At 37.5% G+C, this 15,821-nt stretch overlaps 1 long non-coding RNA gene across 2 annotated transcripts; it reads left to right on the top strand.

Moving 5' to 3' along the window:
- Positions 1-6,509: 6,509 nt before the first annotated feature.
- Positions 6,510-11,048, top strand: LOC117660908 (uncharacterized). Of its 2 annotated transcripts, none has more exons than XR_004589846.2 (3): positions 6,510-6,566; positions 10,302-10,385; positions 10,823-11,048. It is a non-coding gene; the product is annotated as an uncharacterized LOC117660908 (long non-coding RNA). The 2 variants fall into 2 exon arrangements; XR_004589847.2 differs by having other exon boundaries at positions 10,051-10,385.
- Positions 11,049-15,821: the final 4,773 nt, after the last annotated feature.

The following is a 15,821-nucleotide window of genomic DNA, read 5'->3' as shown; positions in this document are numbered from 1 at the left end:
CAACGAATAGCTTCAGAAGCAAAATAAGGACCTTAAACATCCCTAGAGAGGGGCAAAACCTTAGGCACAACACACCAGCAGAATAAGGGGATTAATTTGCCTGAGAGAATAAAAACAACCTTGCTTGCTCCCATAATGAGAATACAGTAGATATCTAGCAAATTTATTCAGCGTCAATGTTTTAAGCCTTAAGGTTTCATTGGAAATACCAGTCCTGGACAGCCCTGCCCCATTCTTTGGCAGGTAAACTCATCAATATTCCTCTGCTAAAGTTTCCCTCTCCCTCTCCCTCCCTCCCTCCCTCCCTCTCTCTCTCACTCTCTCTTTCTCTCTCCCTCTCTCCCTCCCTCCCCCTCTCTCTCACTCTCTCACTCTCTCTTTCTCTCTCTCTCTCCCTCCCTCCCTCCCTCTCTCTCTTTCTCTCTCTCCCTTCAACAGGGCAAGTGCATTCCAAAGAAAAACAAATGGGTAAATTATTTACATCACACTCAACAACAACTATGATAGTCACTCAAATACAAATACAGGCCAAAACCTGACCGGAACAATTCTATTTTTCTGTTTTAATTTGCTTCCAAAAACAAGGAGGGTTGAGATCATCTGTACTTTTGAGAGTAAGGTATTCCTTAATGTGGGAGCCACCACAAAAAAGGTCGGTTGTCTGTTTCAACCCCCCTGGATTATCTTGCCATCAAAAAAAAAAAATTATTGGCATGTATTTAATACCATTGAATTTCATTTTTCCTATTATTAAAGACTGACATTTAGTTAAAGACGACAGTTTCCACAATTCCTGGAGGAAACGTCCTATCTAGATCCGTTCCAGTCGGGTTTCAGGCCTGGGCACAGCACGGAAACGGCATTGGTCGCATTGGTTGATGATCTCTGGAGGGCTCGGGACAGGGGTTGCTCCTCTGTTGTGGTCCTATTAGATCTCTCAGCGGCTTTTGATACCATTGACCATGGTATCATGCTGCACCGGCTGGAAGAGTTGGGGATGGGGGGCACCATGTTACGGTGGTTCTCCTCCTTCCTCTCCGACCGGTCGCAGTTTGTGTTGACAGGGGGGCAGAGGTTGACCTCGAGGCCTCTCATCTGTGGAGTGCCGCAAGGGTCGGTCCTCTCACCCCTTCTGTTCAACATTTATGTGAAGCCACTGGGCGAGATCATCCGTGGCTTTTGGGTGAGATACCACCAGTATGCTGATGACACCCAGCTGTACATCTCTACCCCAGGCCACCCCAGCGATGCCCTTGAAGTGATGGCCCAGTGCCTGGAGGCTGTACAGATCTGGGTGGGGAGGAACAGGCTCAGGCTCAACCCTTCCAAGACCGAGTGGCTGTGGTTCCCGGCATCCCGATATAGTCAGCTGACTCCATTGCTGACTATTGGGGGCAAGTCTTTGGCCCCCGTGGAGAGGGCACGCAATCTGGGTGTCCTCCTGGATACACAGCTGTCCTTGGAGGAACATCTGACGGCTGTTGCCAGGGGGACCTTTTGTCAGGTTCGCCTGATTCGCCAGTTGCGCCCCTTTCTCGCCTGGACTACTGCAATGCTCTCTACATGGGGCTCCCCTTGAGGAGCACCCGGAGGCTCCAACTGGTCCAGAATGCGGCCGCGCGGGTAATTACGGGAGCTGCATGGCACTCCCGCATAACACCGCTCCTGCGCGAGCTGCACTGGCTCCCAGTGGTCTTCCGGGTGCGCTTCAAGGTGTTGGATACCACCTTTAAAGCGCTCCATGGCATAGGACCTAGTTATCTTCGAGACCGCCTTCTGCCACCGACAACCTCCCATTGACCCGTGCGCTCCCACAGAGAGGGCCTCCTCGGGGTGCCATCAGCCAAGCAATGCAGGCTGGTGACCCCCAGGGGGAGGGCCTTCTCTGTGGGGGCTCCCACCCTCTGGAATCAACTGCCCCCAGAGATAAGGAGAATCCAAGACCTTCGTGTCTTCCGCCGTTCCCTTAAAACTTTCCTTTTTCAACAAGCTGGGCTGGCCTAACAAATCCTTTTAAATGATTTTAAATGAATTTAAATTTGTTTGTCTTTTTAAATTGTGGGCCAAATTGAGATATTTCCTTTTAATCTGTTCTTAATCTATGTATTATGTATTATGTATTTATGTGTTTTTACTTGGCTGTACACCACCCTGAGTCCCTAGGGAGAAGGGTGGTATATAAATCTGAAGTAAAATAAATAAAATAAATAAAATTTTATTATAGATCTTTGTTGCTGCCACTTAAACTGGTTGATATGACTGTGAAAATAGAGGGTTTTTTTTAAAAAATGAAAATATTATTATATGAAATTCAGTGTCACATTTCAATGCAAATACATTGAGAATAGGAACTCTGAGAGGAAATGGAAGTTTATTTCTCTTCTGGGAGTTTACCTGAAGACACAGGTTCTCTCCTTCCTTCTAGCATCTTTAAATTTTAGACACTCCCCCCACCCCACCCCTTTCTGGCTGAAATGGACTTTTTCTCCCTTTGTAGCTCTCTCCCCCCCACACTTATTTTTTGTTTGTTTGTTTGTTTGTTGATGGTATAAGCATTATTAAACAGTCGTTCAGAAAGTTCTCAATTCATTTATTAATCTGTTCAATCCTGGTGTAAACCCTGGATACAGATTAACTACCACAAGACTTTCTCCATGTTGAAATAAAGCAATGTGCAGAGTTAATAGTGCTAAAGATTAAATAAATTTAGTTTTAGAGAGAAAATATGTCTTGGGTTTTTTTTGTTTTTTTGTTTTTTGGCATCAGCAGACAATGCTCAGACTATTAATTCATAAGACAGTAAACAGTTGTTGAGTTTTGCTCTGAAGGATTTTCACAACATGCCATGATCCTTTCCTATTTATCTGCAGTGTAAGCGAAATAAACAATAAAGTTCCAGGAGACAAATGCCAGTAACAGTATTTGTTTCATGTCATCTTTTATGCTTAACTAGTTCTATGGCTCCCTTGTGCAACTGCAATCTTTTATGAAGCAACAGATTGCATTCCTGGTTGTGGAATCACACTTAATAGTTTCTTCAAAGCCATTTGAAAAAAAGCTGTAAAATCCGGCCATTAATATCCCTTTCATTTCCTTCATTAAAGCAAACTTAAAAAAAAAAAAAAAAAGTTTTCATGCTTTCACCAAACAGAGAATTTTTCAGTGCTATGAACACACGCTTAGAAGCATTTTGTCTCAAATAAAGCCTTTTAAAAATGTGTGATTTATTCAATCACTGACAATAACATTACCGGTAGTTATGCAGCCTTAGCATGGCCTTTGACACTAAATCACTGACGTAGATGCCAGAGACAGATTGACTGCACTCTAGTGTCTAGTTATATATAATTAAACTTCATTACTCTGAATACATCTTGCAGAAATCCTATAGGTATCCACTCTGAAGTATGGCTCACCGAGCTCAATGGGTTTAAATGGCAGAAGTGGATATCCAATTGCAAGCATAAGAGCAAACAACAAAATTCTTATGGGTTAACATTATTTATGCAAAATACTTGCACTTGAAAAGTAGTAGATAATTTTATTTATTTATTTATTTATTTATTTATTTATTTATTTATTTATTTATTTATTTATTTATTTATTGAGCATAATGCTCTGTTGTGAGCCAGATGATTGATAGCCTTTTTGTATTCACCTACTGGCTTTCTATATAAACAATAATCTGTGAAGTTATGTGATATGACGCTCGGTATGAGAGTTATTCATTGAGTCATTAGCAACTGGACCATTACCATGTTAGAGACACAAAAATAGAAAAATAAATGTACCGCTAGCATCTCCAGCTAGATGTGGAGACATCCTGAATTGATTGTGTGACTGATGAAAATCTACACTGTGTGGTTTAAGTTAGCCAGACAAAAGTATTCTTCTAAAATAGACTTTATCAGTGATTCATTAATTTAAAAAATCCAGGTCAGTTCCTGGCAATGTCTGGAAACATTTCCTTCTGAAATCCTACAGAGCCTTAGAAAGTCAAGTCAGAATAGGCTATAGTCTAATTTAATACAAAGCAGCTTTCTATATCCTATTATTAACAGTTTCTCACATTAGACATCTGAAATGCTGCCTTTCTTCCTATACAAACTGATGCTGCTTGTGGGAAAATGCAGATTTCCAGTGATTGGCAAAGATTTAATAATGGTTTCCTTTCTCCCATATCCCCATCTTCAAACTTTTTGTAAGCAATTTTCTTTACCATCATACATTAAATGTTATTTTTACTAATATATGTACTCCTCCCTCATATTTGTGATTCTATATGCTTCCTTCTAATTAAAAACTAATAAAATTTGAGAAAAGTCAAATGTTGCAGATTATTTTAATTTAATTTTAGAACTGGATTTAGATAGTGTAAGACTGTATGGACATGTAAACTAAATGAATTTCTCTTCCATCTTTTGTTAAATTTATTAAGAATGCCATGTGTTCCCTGAGTAACAGAAAATCTGGAAGAAACTGGCTGTTGCCATCTGTGCCAGACAGTATTGTGGTCAAAAGTAATATCTAAACAACTTGATTTAAGATGGATTTCAATCTTTTAAGGAAGGAAATGTCAAACCTTTCCTAAGGTAGTCTATGCTGTCAGTAAATTGTTTCAGAAATTTGTTTTAATGCTGAGTTGTTAGCTGCCCTTCCAAACTACAAGATCAGAAAAAGTGGGTTGAGTAAGATTCCTAGGTTATCTTCAATTTATAGGCATCTTGGTACTACAACTTATAGCCTTGGTACTACAGTGGTTTAAAGCACCCTGTTATTAACACAGCTGCCTGCAATTTACTGCTGGTTCGAATCTCTCCAAGGCTCAAGGTTGACTCAGCCTTCCATCCTTTCTAAGGTAGGTTAAATGAGGACCCAGTTTGTGGGGGCAATAAGCTGACTTTGTATAAATATACAAAAGTATGAAGGCTATTGCTGAACGCACTGTAAGCCGCCCTGAGTCTCCGGAGAATGGCGGCATATAAATCAAATTAAAAATAAAAATAAAAATCTGAGTGCAATGTTTCAGAAAGAAAATAGGTCGGCCATATTCTCCAATGGCATTCATGCGAGCTAGCGGATGTGTACGTCAAAACAGGCAAGATGGTGGTCACAGCATGCAGTCAAAACCCTGCCCTTTTTGCATATTAGAACATCTGAGATGAGCCTCAGACCTCTGTGCCATTTGTCTACACTCACTCTTTTCAGTTGCCCAGTTAGATTGCAGCATCTGGCCAAACTTGGAGATCTTTCTAATGAGATCTTGGAAAGCTAAATGGTTACTTTGAGTAAGAATCTGAGGATGGATCATCAAGAAATTTAAAGGCTATGAGACTGAGAAATGAATTTTTTAAAAAAGTGATGGCAAACCACTTCTGCATTGTTGCCCAAAAAAACTTCATAGATATGTCCATGTAATTTTGAGAAATTTAACTTGACTTAGGGAGCATTGACTTTACCTGTCACTTCCAGGTTAAAGGAGGCTATACCAAATGTGGTACTGAAGAGCCCATTGAGGTAAGGATGCCACTTGCCAAATATACAGCTGTATTAGATATCATTCTTTCAAATAATTGAATCTACACAAGTTGTCTTCATTCAGCGACCACAATTAGGGCCAGGAACTCGGTTGTTAAGTCAAGAAGTTTCTAATGGAAACTGTGACCATGCTTGTGATCTTATTTCAGCTTTCCTTTGCTTTACAGTACTACGAAATCATAGATGTGAAGATTGTTTGCAAAGTTACTTTTTTATCACCATCGTAACTGTGAATGGTCACTGTACAGGGTGTACCTGCATAACTCATTGTAATAATAGTTTTAGCATCTGGTTTTCTCAATTGTTTTGATGAGTATGGAACACTTTTTGACATTCTTTCTTTGTATTTTTTTCCTCCTTATTTTGGTATGATTTCAGGATTTCATGATTCAAGCATCCCTATTTGAATTGGAATAGAATGACTGATTCTCTGCTTTAAAATCCTATGTTGTTTCCACCCACATGTTTCAAGTCTTTGCTGATGAAAGAATGCAATATTGAATTTCAGAAGTGAGGGTGTTCTGAAAATTATTAAATTAAGAGGAAGAAAAGACCTAAATTCAATGCTTTATTACACAAAATAATAATAATAAAGGCTCTGAGATACATGGCTGTTCCTAATTAAACAGCTAGAGAAAGTGTGAAAGCAAATATTCATACCGACTGACCTACTACTAGAAGTTGTTGCCTATGGCAGAGATAGGCTATTATTGCACATATTTGAGGCTCAGTAAAATAACACACAGGGACACTTATTCACCCAGTTTGAAAGAATAGATAGAACTAGAGGTCTATTAAGAGAAAAAAATCCTAAAATATAAAACAGATGTACAGTTTGGGGAATAAAAAGGAAAGTTTCTTGAAATCTAATTCTTCAGCGTATATCCTATGGTGTTCCATTTTCTTCCTTTTGTTCAAGCAGAAAGAGAGATGACATCAAACTTCTTCCAGAAATGTTGTTCCTACACTAACAGTCTTCAGCCAGGAAGGGACAGAGAAACCAATAGGATACTTTGGATTCCATCAAGGTGAGGAAAAGCACATTCATACCTTGATTATTTTATCTCAAACATTCCTCCAGCAAGGATAGGAAACTATGCCTACTGATGCATAGTAATGCAGTGAGTGTAATGTGACATGTCTTATGCCACCGATTTATAACAAAAGTCAACTTTATTTTACCACCTTTCTGGAAGAGTATTGAGATGTAAACCAACCTGTCTTTAGTCCCATAAAAGGATTATTGGTAAAGTAGCCACACTGATGGACAGAATTGCAGCCATCTCAATAAACATATAGAAAGCTTCTTTGTGGTAGCACCCAGTGATCCGTAGGTCACTCTCCCTGTGACCAGACAATTGCAGTCGTATAATGAAATTGTAACACAATGTTGTGTTACAATCTGTAATGTAACAACACAAAGCTGTTATAAACTATTTTGAATCAAGGTTCTCCATTAAGTAATAAAGCAAATTCCTATTGAAAATCTTCTAAACATGCCTAGAATTGCAGTGACTTAGGAAATAGAACGGAAAGGGGGAAATGTTTATGAATATAGGAAAGATTATTTTAGATGCCAGGTGACATAGAAACAAACTTAGTTACACAGATCAAAAATAAAACAATTGTGTGTCCTTGTCAGTTCCATGCAGCAAAATCCAGAAAGAATGTTGTGGTTCACCAATTATCAGCAACTATCTTATCTCATGAAATTTATAGTCTTGGGAAGACTGATATTTATGTTTACAATTACTGCTTGAAAGGAAATAAAATGGGATGGGGAGTGGTTGAAAAATATACTTGCTTTGGAAAAGACCAGGCATGAAACATTCAAAATATTTGACATGGAATTTTTAGATAATGTAATATAATGACAACCTCAAACAGTGTTGAGGCCATGAAATTAACACATGAATTTCCTTCTGTTCTGCCATTTTTTCCTCTCCATTCAGTCTGTTCAGATACTTCTTTCATATAGTGCCATCTTGAGGTCCATCATAGAACATCATGGGGAATTGAAATCTTCACCATCTGGTTTCAGAATATCATCAAATTTTGATGGTATATTTCTCTGTCTATCTATACAGATACAGGAATGTATCTAAGTACTCACCAGGAGTCAAACTCTCCTTTTGTGCAGGGAATGTTCAGGTTATCCAATATAAAATTGACATATGATGGATTATATGACATAGAAGAATGAGCTAGTGGAGTATTGAATCTTTTAATGGTGTTGTCAGGGTGAAAATAAGGGCAAAGTTAATACCTAATTTTTTTTATAAAGAATTTAATCCTGAATCCAGATCATTTCTGTTACTGCTAGCTAATTATTCTTTAAATCAAATCAATTTTTATAATGTTCATAAACCAACACATAATAGTTGGCCTTTAAAATTAAAAGAATTGCAGATCAGTAATTCTCCACAATCAATGCAGAGATAGATGATTATGTGAGAGTTGTGGGAGATAAGTGGGGTTTTCTAGGTTGCTTTTCTGAATTCACCTTATGCCTGAGGATCTCTATGATTCTACTTTTGATTTTCTTTCTTGGATATTCCTGATTAAAATCTTTCATTTTATGAGTTATCTGCTGATAGAAGATGCAAGCATATAATTATGTATAATGGACATAATTGATGTCTTACATGAAGTAGGAATTATATGCAGAGGTGGGATTCAAATAATTTAACAACCAGTTCGCTGCCCTAATGATTTCTTCCAACAACAGGTCCACCAAACTGCTTAGAAAGTTAACAACTGGTTCTCCTGAAGTGGTGAGAACTGGCTGAATCCCACCACTGGTTATATGTCCATTGCCCTATTTCAGAATAGTGTCCAGAGACTTAACATGTTTCCTGAATTGGCCTAGACCTTCTTTGAATATTCGAATATAACAAATTCAATATTTGTTCCCAGCTAAGTATATACATATGTGCAGCCACAAAAGCACATTAAGCCTATATTTAATACTAACAGAAATTCATGCTGATATGTAGCCAACATGATAATTGTCTTAGTCTTTAGGCAGGTTGGTTTTGTCGCACCTTGAAATTAAGAAATTTATTAGCATATAAGCTCTTGTGGTTCACAGTTATACAATGTGTCTGTGATCAGTGGAGGCTTACAAGGTGCCACAGAACTTTAATCGTTGTCAAATTACTTTATTTTGCTTAGAAAAATCCATGCAAAAGCATGGGAGATAGCAATTACTTTTTTTAAAATTTATTAAAGAAACGTTGTTGAAAATCAGGCGTTGATTTTTCTGCTTGCTTGCTTTACTAACACTGCTGGAACTCTGAGTCTGCAAGAATTACAATATATACACACAGTTCAAAGAACCAAGTGACAGTACAAGATCACAGGCATAATTAATCAACCAATAACAATAATAGCCAGTACTCTATACTGCTCCCTACTGAGATACAAACCATATTATATTTGCAGGCATGATGATGGTTTTCTCATGTGAATAAAAGGCCAACATAAACAAAACTCATTTTTGTGTCCTCTGGTACCAGTAACTATAGAATAACCACCAGCTATGTGTCTCCTTCAATCCTAGATACTACTTGTGGTAATTTAGAAACGACACTTGAGTCCCCAAACAAATAAAAATGCAATGTCTCTTCAGCTGCTGTCCTAATTCAGTATGAAAAGATTGCTCAGCATTTTTCATGTTTCTCAAACACTTCTTAAATTAAGTTTAAGTAGATCCAGTTGGGAATGAAAAATACCAAAGTACAATATTGTTGATATCTGATTTATTGAGAAAGGTATTTAATTTGTGCATTTAATATATGCACATTATAAAAAATTAAGCTTTTGATTCAAGACCTTAAATATGGACAAACTTTCTGTCAACTTTTTTGTAGCTGTGTGATACAGTATTGATGTTATAGCTTTGATTCCACTGTGATCAGGAATGTCCAAAGGTTTTCAGTTACAAATTGTACTCCATTGTCATTCACTTGTTGTTCTGGAACATATCTTCTCACAAAGAGGAGTTGTTTCACCAATGAGCAAGGATGTTATTGAAAGTAATGGAAACACCTCTGGCCACTTTGAACATGTATCTATCATAACAAAAAAGATTGTCCCAATAAATGTCCCAACAAAGTCTATAAAAAATATTTGCCATGGAAAAGTAAGCAATTCCCCTAGGTGGAGATACACTTTTTTTGGTCTTCTGAACATGTGGGCAACATGAGCCTTATTCCATGGTGTTTGATTTGTGGATCTATGCCAAGAAACAAAGCAATATAGAAAGCTGGTACCTTCCTCTTTACTACTTCAAGATGTTCAATGTGTAGTTCTTTCATTCACAATTGGATATCATGGTGACTCTCAGTTCCCACATAATACAACCATTGGCCAAAGTTTGTTCATTATAGCACTGAAAAAGCTCCATGGTTGTTATTGTATATTTCAGTCATTCTGGGTTGTTCTATAATGGGTTGTTCTATAATGTTCTATAGACTTGAGACAATGATGGGTCTCTTTGAATCTCTGCAGCTGTGGTGCAAAGATTCTTGACCTCTGAGAGAGAAATCATGTATCTATGCTGTTCAAGGAACAAAATCTGATGCTGCATTTGAGCAGCTGCTATAAGCAGAACCCTTTTTTGAGGACTGAAGATTGACAGTGATGGCTGATGATCCATGATGAGGATAAATCTCTTCTGTTGCAAGTATTTGTTGAAATGTTTAACTTTCCAAACCAAACTCAGCATTTTCCTGTCTATTTGTGCATATTTTTCTCTGCAGCTGTGAGTGAGCATGATGGAAAAATTTATTGGGCATTCATTGCTGACTGACTGGACATGTGAAATAAACGCACTGATGCTAATTGTGAGCCATCACAAACTATTTTCCCTGGGAAGTGTAGGTTCTAATGTGTGAATGGCATAACTGATGCCATCCTTTTATTTTCTTTGCTTCTGAAAAAGCATGCTGGCATGGTTTTTCCCGCTGCCATGTCATCCCCAACTTATAGTAAGATTTCGGTTAAATTTAACTAATTTTGGTAAGAATCAGTTACACTGATTAGCAAAATCTAAACAGGATTGTGGCTGTAACATATTTTGTGGACTTAGGGCATTTATGGCTGCTGGAATTTTCTCGGCCATTTGTAAAGCCTTGTGGATTAAGGAGGGGGACTGTGTTTTGTCTAGGCTTAAAGAATTCACATTTGTTATAGTATGTGCTTGTGAGCCTTGCAAGGCAGTCCAGAAATGAAGCACATCCAAGAGTACTAATTCTTTCCTTATTCTCAAACTATTTTGCAGGTCTGAAAGTACATCTCCTACCATCCTCATCTTTACAATCCAAGGAACTAAGAATGGTCCATTCTAAAATATTTGGCATGTTCCATTCCTTCTTAACCTCATCTGACTCTTACCTGACCATTGCCTCATCTGCCTTCTGTCTACCAAAGTCATTCCCATGCACCATTATAGTTCTGGGGCTATATCCCTCTATTCCCTGTTTTTGCAAATATATCTCTTCATATATATATATATATATATATTGTGATAATAATATCTAAGTAGCAATGGGTACTCTAGATAATCTCGTTCCGCTTGTTCCCTGATTATTTACTAAAGCTTGCTATAGATGCTACTAAAAGAGTTTCTTATACCAGTATAACCTTTGTGTGTATTAATGGTGAGAAACAGAATTTCCCACTTATTTCTGACTATAAATAAGTCTCTCCTAAGTCTATTTTTCTGAAATGATGTCACTCTGCATAAATGTCCTCGATTCTAGGCAATCTCATTCTATAATACCAGAATAATCATAACTCTAATATCATCACAGGATCTGTCAGTTTCTTTCTTTATAGCTTCTGGAACCACAGATGTGGCTTTTAACTCTTGAAAGAATTATCTTCAGTTTCTATATTTTTGCATATGGAACTACACATGCTTGATGAAACTTGGATGTGTCACTTTCCTGTAATGTTACTTGGCCTTTAATTTGCTCAAATCTACTAATGTCATCTTTGAACACAACTGCATCATTGTTCCATATTCTTCAGCTTCTGCTGGGTGGACTTCAAGATAGGAAGTATAGTGTGCAAACTGTTGATGGAACTCCAGGCAAGTGGAACTCAGAGCTTTGTGAATCTGTTTATACATTTCAATCCAACACATCTTGCTGGACTTTTTTTTTTTTTTTACAGTTACAGTTATCAACCTAATAGGAATCTAATAGGAATCATTTTTTTCTTCAATATAATTTTTAAATTGTATCTCTGATTTAGCATCTCTGAAAATGCTACTCAACATCACAGTGATATAATTGATAAATCTAAACACTGTCCAGTTGCACTGAAATAGTTTTGCTATTACCTTCTGGTATAAGTCACATTGAATCAGTGGAACGACTTGCCTCCAGGAATTGTGGGTGCTCCAACATTGGAGGCTTTTAAGAAGAGATTGGACAATCATTTATCTGAAATGATACAGGGCTTCCTGTTTGAGCAGTGGGTTGGAATAGAAGACCTCCAAGGACACTTCCAACTCTGTTGTTCTGCTATTTTGTTAAGCTGAAGAAGAAGAGGAAAGACGATTAATATGAACATACACACAATTTTAAGGAGAAAGTTACAAATCCTTGAAGTCCTGAGCCTCACTTCAAAGTAGAAGAATTATAGAAATAAGTTACAGTTGCTAAGAATGAATATGAAAAGAGACTGTCAAAAATGAATTATAGAATAACAAAACAAAATAACAGAGTTGGAAGGAACCATGAAGGTCTTCTAGTCCAATCTCCTGCTCAGGTAGGAAACTCTGTACTATTTGTGCAGTCTCTTTTTAAGAAAGAGATGAAGAAACAGAAGAAAGCAAAATGAATGTTTCTACTATTTGTTTCCATTATAACTTCAGTTATATACCCGGAATTCGTTATTAACACAATTCCTTACCTGATTGTATATGTACAATTTACAGAAATATGGAACATCATTGAAACATAGTATTAGTAGCTTCTTAATATAGCAAGTAGGCTGAACAGTTATTATTGCTTTAGATTCCTATGTTTCTAAATGGATGTTAGACATAGCTGTTAGTTCAATGCTGAAAATCATATCAATATTTTTAAAGCCCTTTAAAACCCTTCATGGTGTTCTGACCTAGGTTTCCCAAGAGTATGAAGCAGACTCCTTGTCTTCACATCCAGCAAAGTCTTTCAAGGGAGAATTTACAGTCACAGACCTTATCTGGCTTGGAGAGTGGCCAGGCCAATATCTTCAAAACTTGGCAAGGAGTCAAGAACCAATTAAGTGAACTAATTGTCTGCTGCAAACTCCACTCCCCTTTCGCTCCTCTTTTATTCTCTCTGGGAGGGGTCATTCATTGTCCACCTGTGGCCTTACTCCTAAGTCGACCCTTTTTCTTTAGCTGTTCCCTTCATCTGGCAACTCTGTGCATGTGCACATTGGGAACAGGCTCCAGTTGTTCATCTGCCTCACTGATGTCTGACTCCAAAGGCAGCTGATAACTGGCATATGCCCTTTGCCCACTCTCTGCCTCTGATGCAGAGCCCTCATCAGAGACTTCCTCAGATTCCAGAACTGATCCATGTTCCTCCCCAACCTCCTCACTGTCCAAATCTGCTGCCAGCTCTGCTGGCCACTGGTGGGTCACAACACATGACTTGGGACCAGGTTATCTGAGGGACCGTCATTTGCTGGTCACATCTACCTGACCCATTAGAGCGGGGAGGCAGGGAATGTTGTGGGTCCCATACCTGAGGGAGATACATCTGGTGGGATCCAGAAGAAAGGCTTTCTCCATGGCGGCTCCCTCTCTCTGGAACATCATTCCGCCAGAGATTAGAATGGCCCCCACTCTAATACTCTTCCAGAAGGTGCTGAAGACCTGGTTCTGCCAGTGGACCTGGGGAACCCAAAGCAGGATGGAGCCCATTAAATGGCTCGTGTGATCTGCTGTCGCCAGGGCAGGGGGTGGGAGGTAGGGGATGATTTTGTTATATTGTACTATATTAATTTATTTGATTCTTTTTGTTAGTTTTTATTGTTTTAAATGTGGTTTTATATTCTGTAAGCCACCTTGAGTCGCCATGGGCAAATAGACGGCAATATAAATTCAATAAATAAATAAATAAATCTTTCTAAAATCCAAAATTTACATGAGAATTTTTAATCTGCTTTAAAATTTCTTTATCCCTGTGTTTTTCTTCAAAACACACATACGTACCATCTATCTACTGTAAAAATAGTAGGTCAAATCAGTTGATTGCTAATAGATTTCTATACTTGCAATATTTCTTTAATGTTATATAGTAATTTTGCAACTATAGAGTTAGAAGGTTATAAATTGTGGACCTGCTTTGCAAGGAGAGGAATAATTATTATTGCTGAATAATTATCAATATTCAGCTGGGGGAGGAGTATTTTATGTATATGTTTAACATTCTGTTTTATACATTTCTTTTTTATCTTTGTTGTTGTTATGTACTCTTTTTTTCCTTTTGTATTTTAAGATTGTAAATAAATAAAAAAAATATTAGAGAAAAAACAGATATACATGGCCTAATTCATTCTGTAGAAAAGGTCAAAAGTTTCTCTTCCAAACAGTGGAGAAAATACAATATCTCAATATCTTAGCACTGTAAAATAAATCTATTGCATCTCTTTAAAAAAAATCTTGAAATACCATGATTTGCCAAAGTACCCTATATCACTGGCTTTCCAAAGTTTGGCTAAAAGTAATTGACAAAACCAGCTTATAATAGCAAACTTTTGTAATAATAATAATTATAAGCAAAGCTAGTACCAATAGTAATAAGGCGCCTTGGATGCAATCCCAAAACAATTAGAGCATCACTTGAACAGCATTGGCATTGACAAATTCACCATCAGTCAATTGCAAAAGGAAACTTTACTTGGAACAGCTTTATATCTTGCAACAATGTTTGTAACACCATCAAGCATCCACCTCTGTCTATCCCAGGCCCATAGGAAAAACTCAATAGGCAGACAAAAATGACAAATCCAGTCTGAACATCTAGCTAACTGTGCGATGAGCCATAATGTATCTTTAGGATAGTTGTATAAAAATAGATTTTAGGGCAATATTACTCATAGATAAAACTTATACATACTATAGAAGTAGAAGGAAGGAAGGAAGGAAGGAAGGAAGGAAGGAAGGAAGGAAGGAAGGAAGGAAGGAAGGAAGGAAGGAAACGAAAAAAGAAGGGTAGTTTAGAAGGAATTATCCAGTAAAAACATATCTTTGGGCAGCCATGAAAACTGCACAGAAAAATATTCTAGTAAAGGTTATAGTCAAAATCTTAACAACCATCTTCTGAAAACTTTTTAAACAATTTCATAAAGAATGGAATAGAACAAAATATGCCAATGTGGCCTTTTAAAGCCCACTGTGACTATTTTGTAAGATGCTCCTGGCCGTCTCCACACAAACGTGCAGGCACCATCCTTTGCTACATTCCCAGTAAAGTGAAGTGACTGAGCATGCACCCACACGTGGGGTTAGTTAAGAACAACTAAGAAGACATGGACATGGTAGGGCTGGTTTAATGATTCAGAGAAAAGTGCTTCCTATGTATTCCCTCATGTTGCACAGCATTTCCTCCAAAGCATTTCCAGAGATCTAATGACTACCCTTGATAATGTAACCAATAGAAAACCACTGATGCAATAAGATAATGTAATCATAGCACTCATAGAAGTAAACATAACCCTAAGAATCTGCAGCTGTGAACAAGGTAGCAATAGAATGCTTGGACAGTTTCCTCTTTAAACCTACCACTTAGGGCATTTAATAAAGCTTTAAGTGAGTGAATTGTGACTGTTGCTATGGTAGTTAGAAAATAAGGAGGGCTTTCAAGACAAGCTATATACAAGTTTCTCCACTGAAGAAGCATTTGTTATGGTCAACAGTCTCTCCACTGATACTAGAAATTGTTCTGTGTAGTTCCATAACTTCTAATGAAGGATGAAATATCTTCTCTGAAAATGAAACAATGGTTCTGCAGCTTTCCATACATTACTATACAATAATTCACACAGCCCTTGCCACCAGAGTCAGTAAGAAGAGATACCGATCTGGAAGGTTTACATTTTCTCATCCATTTGCATACATTATTATTAATAAAATGCACGTTTGAATTTTCCAGATGTTAAACTATATTTTTTTGCATTTTCCAACTCATTTGTGTGCAACAGAATTCAAAATATGTACTTTTTCAAATGTGGCACAGTCCCTCAGCTTAACAAATTATATGCAATGGTTATATTTA

The sequence above is a fragment of the Pantherophis guttatus genome, chromosome 1, assembly GCF_059756535.1.
Source record: "Pantherophis guttatus breed Tessera chromosome 1, ASM5975653v1, whole genome shotgun sequence".
NCBI lineage: Eukaryota > Metazoa > Chordata > Lepidosauria > Squamata > Colubridae > Pantherophis > Pantherophis guttatus.
The sequence above is the reverse complement of the archived record's forward strand: the minus strand, read 5'-3'. Positions and strand labels throughout refer to the sequence as shown.